This window comes from Ursus arctos, unplaced genomic scaffold (assembly GCF_023065955.2).
Source record: "Ursus arctos isolate Adak ecotype North America unplaced genomic scaffold, UrsArc2.0 scaffold_16, whole genome shotgun sequence".
NCBI lineage: Eukaryota > Metazoa > Chordata > Mammalia > Carnivora > Ursidae > Ursus > Ursus arctos.
In genome coordinates, this window is record NW_026622830.1 from 60,993,044 (window position 1) to 60,999,043 (window position 6,000).

At 49.8% G+C, this 6,000-nt stretch overlaps 1 protein-coding gene across 1 annotated transcript in view; it reads right to left on the minus strand.

Moving 5' to 3' along the window:
• The window catches only part of NINL (ninein like), a 167,862-nt gene extending 164,489 nt beyond the window's left edge, over positions 1 to 3,373 (minus strand). Inside the window, exon 1 of the mRNA XM_026489757.4 lies at positions 3,209 to 3,373. The gene's annotated coding sequence lies outside the window, so the exon portion shown is untranslated. The remainder of the gene's footprint in view (positions 1 to 3,208) is intronic.
• Between the last annotated feature and the right edge of the window lie 2,627 nt (positions 3,374 to 6,000).

Here is a 6,000-nt window from a genome sequence, read left to right on the forward strand (position 1 = left end):
CTATCTGTTTAAGCCAAGACTGAGTTGGGTTTTCCATCATTGGTGGCTAAAAATATCCCAACTAATGGACATCCACAAATGTAAAATTCTTAACTGAAAACAAAAAAACTAGACATTGTGAAGAATGATTTCCCTTCAGATCTTTAACAACAATAAATGATGTCCACTTTGACAAACTCCAACACACCAAAATTTTAACTTATTAAACAAAGCAGATCCCAAAATAAAATAAATGGGTTATAAGAGCCTGTGTCACATCATGAAGGGATCTGCCGAAAGGTTTCCTCTAATGAAATACAAAACGAGTTGGGGCACCTGGGTGGCTCAGTTAAGCATCTGCCTTCGGTTCAGGTCATGATCACAGGGTTCTGCTTGGCAGGGAGCCTGCTTCTCCCCCTCCTCTCCGCTTGTACTCTCTCTCACAATCTCTGTCTCTCTGTCAAATAAATAAATAAAATCTTTGGGAAAAAAAAAAAACAAAATAAGTCAACGCACAAAAGTTGGCATATGCAGTGCTTCTCAAACTTGAGTGCATTAGAATTACCTAGAAGGTGTTGGTTTATTTGAGAAACTCAAGGGATTTCAACTCAAGGGAGACTATGTAACCGGTCTTTGAGAAACAAGAAGCCATTATGTCTTAAAGTTTAAGGAAGGACAATCTGGGCTTGAGAGAGACAGAGGAGTACAACCAGGCAGCACTAGCTGCATGCTCTAACTTTCATCAAGATTTTAAAAACAAAGAACACCGTCCAAAAGACTCCTCCATTCCTGGGTTCACAGAAAGCAACATTCAAAATCCTTTGGTGGAAAAGTCTCACCAGGAGGCTCAAGGTTACCCTAAAGATGGGGGGAGGAAAGCCTTCTGCTACAGCAGCCCTCCAAATAGCTCCAGGTAGCATCTGACCCAAAGTTTTGGCCTCCTGCTTGTGATTAACCAAATCTCTGGCCTTGAGCCTGAATTCTTAATTTGTACTTGAAGCCAAGGACTCTGCTAAGCCCAAATCTTAAGTCTAGTTACAGCCACTACCATTCAACCTTCTACAGAACGATCATGGAATCGACAGCAAAGTGGCTGTTGCCCCTCCAGGTCAGAGGGCACTGTTCTCTCCAGTCAGGAGCCACACCATGTCCCTGACTGCCCCTCTGAAACTTCCAGCTCAAGGTGTGAGACCAGGACACTGTGTTCTGCCTTCTTATTCTAGTCCTTTCTTGAGCCAGGCAAGGAGAGAGAGAAATATCAGCCACCTGTTCCTGGTAAAATCCAAAGGTAAGTGTCCAAGATAGAAAGAATATGGTCAGAGGGATCTCTCACATGTCCAAATCTCAAACACTATAGGTGCCATCTTCCCCCAAAAAGGAGCCCCCACCAACCGGCACTTAAAGCCACTCACAGTTAGAACTTTGCAACTCTTCCGTTACTCTATTTTCTACCACCAAATGTTCATAAGGACTAAGGACCAGAACAAAGGACACACTAACACTAAGGGATTTCCAACATGCTGTTAGCAAATGACTCAGTTCACCCATCTCTGAGCAGCCCTGTAAACCACAATATATGGACATAAATGAGAGAAAAAGTTTTCCATAGAAGATTATATAAAGCCCTCAACTGAAAAAATGTTGAAACCCTAACTTTTCCTCTATAAAATGTTTTGTTTCTAATTTGATGGTGTTACATGTTACCTCAAGTTCCGGTTCTTTGGAGAAGGCTTGTTATTTCCTCATTCTGCAAAACTATTTTTTACTGAATCTGGACTATATATAAACACACAAGACCCATTTTTATTTGCCACTATAGACCAGTTCAATCTATAATAGTTTAAGCCACTTACGGATGATGTATAAATCAAACAGAAAACAGACAGCATGGTGATACACTACTTCTCTAACTGCCTTAGCACTTTTAATATACAGAGATACATATAATACACGCTTGCACACAGTTCGTAAAACTGTGAGGCTGCTCAGTGCTCTGTTTGACCAATTTTAACTACCTTTTTTTGTTTTTTCATTTTCTGCTTTGAAATGTATTCTAAGTTCAATGTGGAAAACCTGGAAATACCAGTAAAGGCCTCAAGGTCACCCATAAACCCTCCCTCCTACTGACAGTGCTGGTGGGGAGAACTTAAGCATCATTTGACCTTCTCCAAGCCCTCCAGGTCCACAGTTCTTGCCCTGAACACCCGCCCCCTCCACTATTGGATCGCTTGGCTTACGTCTCCAGGGCACGATTTATGAGCGTGAAACACCGAAAAGAGATTGAACAGACTCCTACGTGGGATTTGTGACTGAGCCCACCCATGGGAGGAAAGGGACGATCCTGCTGAACAATTAGTACAACACGTAAAACTTGCAACAGACTTTTTAGGCCCTGAGAGTGGCATGTTATTTCAAACAATTTTCCCAAGTGCAAATTCGTGATACAACCAAAGGAAGCAGGTACGTTCTAAAAAGTTTCTATACGGAAGGACGTTAACGTTCTGTGGATTAAGTGGCCTGCTCCGAGGAGCCGGGCCTCGCGCTCTGCAGGTGAAGGGGTTGGCTGAGGGACCTGGCACCGTGGGCAACCCAGGCGCCCGGGTGCCTGGCAGCCGCGCGTCCCTGGAGGCAAGTCAGCAGCCTCGCTCATGCTCGACCGTTTAACCTCCGCGTCGTCAGTGAGGGCCAAGCCCTCGCCCCAATCCCGACCGCACGCCAGGAGTTTAGGTCCACTTCAGCAGAGGGGCCAGAAAGCTGCAAACTCGTTGCGAACACCTCGCACACTGCAGGACGGCAGCGCCTGTAGGACCTGGTTTTCAACGGTTGGGTGGAGCAGCTGGATTCCCGCGGGACACGGACTTTTAAAGTGACCTCCCGCCCTCCCCCCCCAGCCTTCCGGGGTGACGGAAAAAGACGGCCGGCAAGTCGGGCTTACCGAAGCCGGGGTCCCATACCCGGAGGCGAAGGGAGGACACGGACCCCGCGCAGACGCCGGTCCCGGGCGCCGAGGCGAGGGCGGGCGGGGTCGCGGGGTTCGCCCCACGATCCCGCCGCGCCCATAGTCGCTGGGCCCCGGACTCCCTCCTCCCCACCTGCCGACTGCCTGGGGCGCAGCCCGGGAGACCACGCGCCTTTCTCCTCGGCGTCCCTACCCGGGGGGAGCGCGCCCCGGCCTGCGGCACGTGCGGCGGAGGGGCGGGCCCGGCAGCCCCGCCCCAGGCCCGCTCACCTGGGCTGTGGGCGCCTCCGGTCTCCCCCGCGCGCGGGGCACAGGGGCGCGAGCCAAGGGAGCTTGCGCACTCGCGGGGAACGCACGATTCGTCCCGCCCGCCGCTCTTTGTGTCTGGAGGCCCCGACGCCGCGCTCCTGCAGCCACCAGGCACCGCCTCCTTGTCCTCCCGGCGCTGGGCGGGCCGGGTGGGCGGGGCATGCGGGCCGGGGAGGGGCGAGCAGGGGCGCTGGCGCCCTCCCAGTCGGCCGCTCCTGTGCTGGGAGTTTTCAGCCGCAGCTTTCTGTCAGCGACAGGCGTACGTGGGGTTTGGCTGTTCGCAGTCCTTACTCCAGCATCATCTTCTGGGAACAACCCGAGCAGGCAAGCCAGGTAGTAGTAATACCCCAAATTTGCAGTTGAGGGAACCGGAAGACACAAAACTTAGGGTTCCGGTCTTCCCATCACGTATCAAATCAAATATTTATTTAGCACGCACTAGTGCCAGGCGTCGTCCCAGGGGCTGAGAACGGAGCAGTAACAATGGGGGGAGGGCTGGCCAAATAAAATAAAATAAAATCCCTGCCCCTCGTGGAGTTTACACGCCGGAGGACAATTTAAAAGCTTAAATGAAACATACAAAAATGTTAGATAGTTATAAATGCCAAAACGAAGCAAATTAAGAGAGGAGCATAAGGAGTGCAGGAGGTTGGGCCAGGGAAGGTCAGAGGAACGGTGACATTTTAAGTGACAGCTAGAAGGGAGTGAGGGCGGGACACAGGCAGCAGTCTGGGGGAACAGTTGGCCTTGAGTCTAGAGGATGCCCAGTGCGTTTCTTTGTGGCCAGGAAGAGTGGCAGGGTGAAGAGTGTGGTGTGTGAGACCAGAAAGTGAGAGATGGGCGGAGAGGTACGTAGGGTCTTGCTGCCCCTTGTAAGGACTTGGTTTCTACTCTGAGAGCGTTTAGTAGAGGGAACTTGTGGTCGGACTTAAAGTCGCTCTGGTCACTGGGTGAGGGTGAGTGGGGAGAGAGGGAGCAAAGTTTGAAGCACGGAGACCATTAAGAAGTGATGGCAGTAATTGAGAGCTGAAGGTGGCTGGGACCAGGGTGGAGGGGGTGAGGAGTAGTTAGATGAAGGATATTGGGGGGGTCGGGCAGACAGGAAGTGCCTCCAATTGGAGGTGGGTTGTGGGAGAGAGAAAGGGGGACTTCAAGGTTTTGGTGGAAGCAACCACACTCATTTTATGCTGGGTTCCTTCCATGCACAACCTTATTTTAATCCTCACAACAATCCCAGGCCATAGTTGTAAAATTGTTCTTTTACAGAGGCGGGAAATGAAGCTTAAGTGGTTAAATAACATACTGGGATCCATATAGCTCCCAGGTGCCAAAATCTGACCCCAAAGCTTGCACATGCTCTGGTCGCCCGGTTGCTGATCAGAGACCCTGGGCTACATACCCCTTCCTCCTCCTCCTCTCAGTGTTCTCAATGCCCCCACTGTCCTTCCAGTCATCAGATTAAGAGGCTTGTCTTCATTCCTTATCTTCTAGACTTCAGGGCATGGGCCAGTTGCACTCTGGATCCCTGACAGAGCAGTCCTGCCTGTCCTGTGGCTTCTCTGATTATTCCTTCTCAGTGCTCCCTTGCGGTCCTCCTTTCCGCTTGCCTAGATATTTTCATTTACAAGGGTCCTAGACTTGGCTCCCTGCTCTCTGCCTAGGCTCTGGGTACTTCTCCCATCCCCTGTCTTAAGTCACCAACCTTGTGCTGATTACATAGTATTCCTTAGTATTTCTAGTCTGCTCTTACTCTGGTCCTCACTCTCTTTCTCTCTCTCTTTTTAAAATATTCTTCCAGTGATTTTTTGAAAGATTTTATTTATTTATTTGACACAGAGAGAGAAAGTGTGAGAGAGAGAGAGCACAAGCCTGGGGGAGAGACAGAGGGAGGAGCCCAATGTGGGGCTCGATTCAGGAACCCTGTGATCATGACCTGAGCCAAAGGCAGATGCCTAACCAACTGAGCCACCCAGGCACCCGTCTCTTTCTCACTTAAAGCCCCAAACATCCAGCTGCCAACTGGATATTCCACTTCCATGTCTGACAAGCAGTTCAAATTCAACCAGTCAAGTTTCAAACTGAAATACTTATTTTTTCCCCAAAAATATACTTCTTCTTGTGGACTCCCCATTTGATGAAGGTCACAGCCCTTCTATCTCCTCCTCACATTGACTCAGTTGCTGAGTCCTGTAGTTTTCTGTGTGTTTTCTCTCTCCCTCTCCAGCCCCCCTCATCCCCGCCATACCTTCCAGGGTCAGGCCCTCCGAAAGCCTCCTGAGGATTGCTAAAGCACTAAAGTCCACTGTCTGTACTTGTGCTTGTCACCTCTGTATAGCGGCCAGATGTGCTTTCTAAAACATACATCTGTGTTGTCCCTATTCTGCCTAAAGCCCTTCAAGGCCTCCAGTTGAAATTGTTTAGCAGGTCCTTCCTTCTGAACCTAGCCCTGCCACTTTTCCAGCTCCCCCACCCCAAGTCCATTCTCATCTAGACTTCAGGCCAGTGAGGCCTTCTCAGTTTTCTGAAAATGAAACAGACAATGGGCTATCTTTTTTCCCAAGGTTTTGCAAACCCCTTGGTGACATCCCAGTCAGCTTCAGCACTCAATACAGAAACTCCCCCACCACGTGTTTGCTCCCTTTCCTGTCCTCCCAGGACACTCATTTTCATTTATATCCAATCTGTGTCACTCTTTAGTTTGATAATCTCTTTACTAATTTGCTCTTCTGATAGTTTTTGAGCTCCTATGGGCA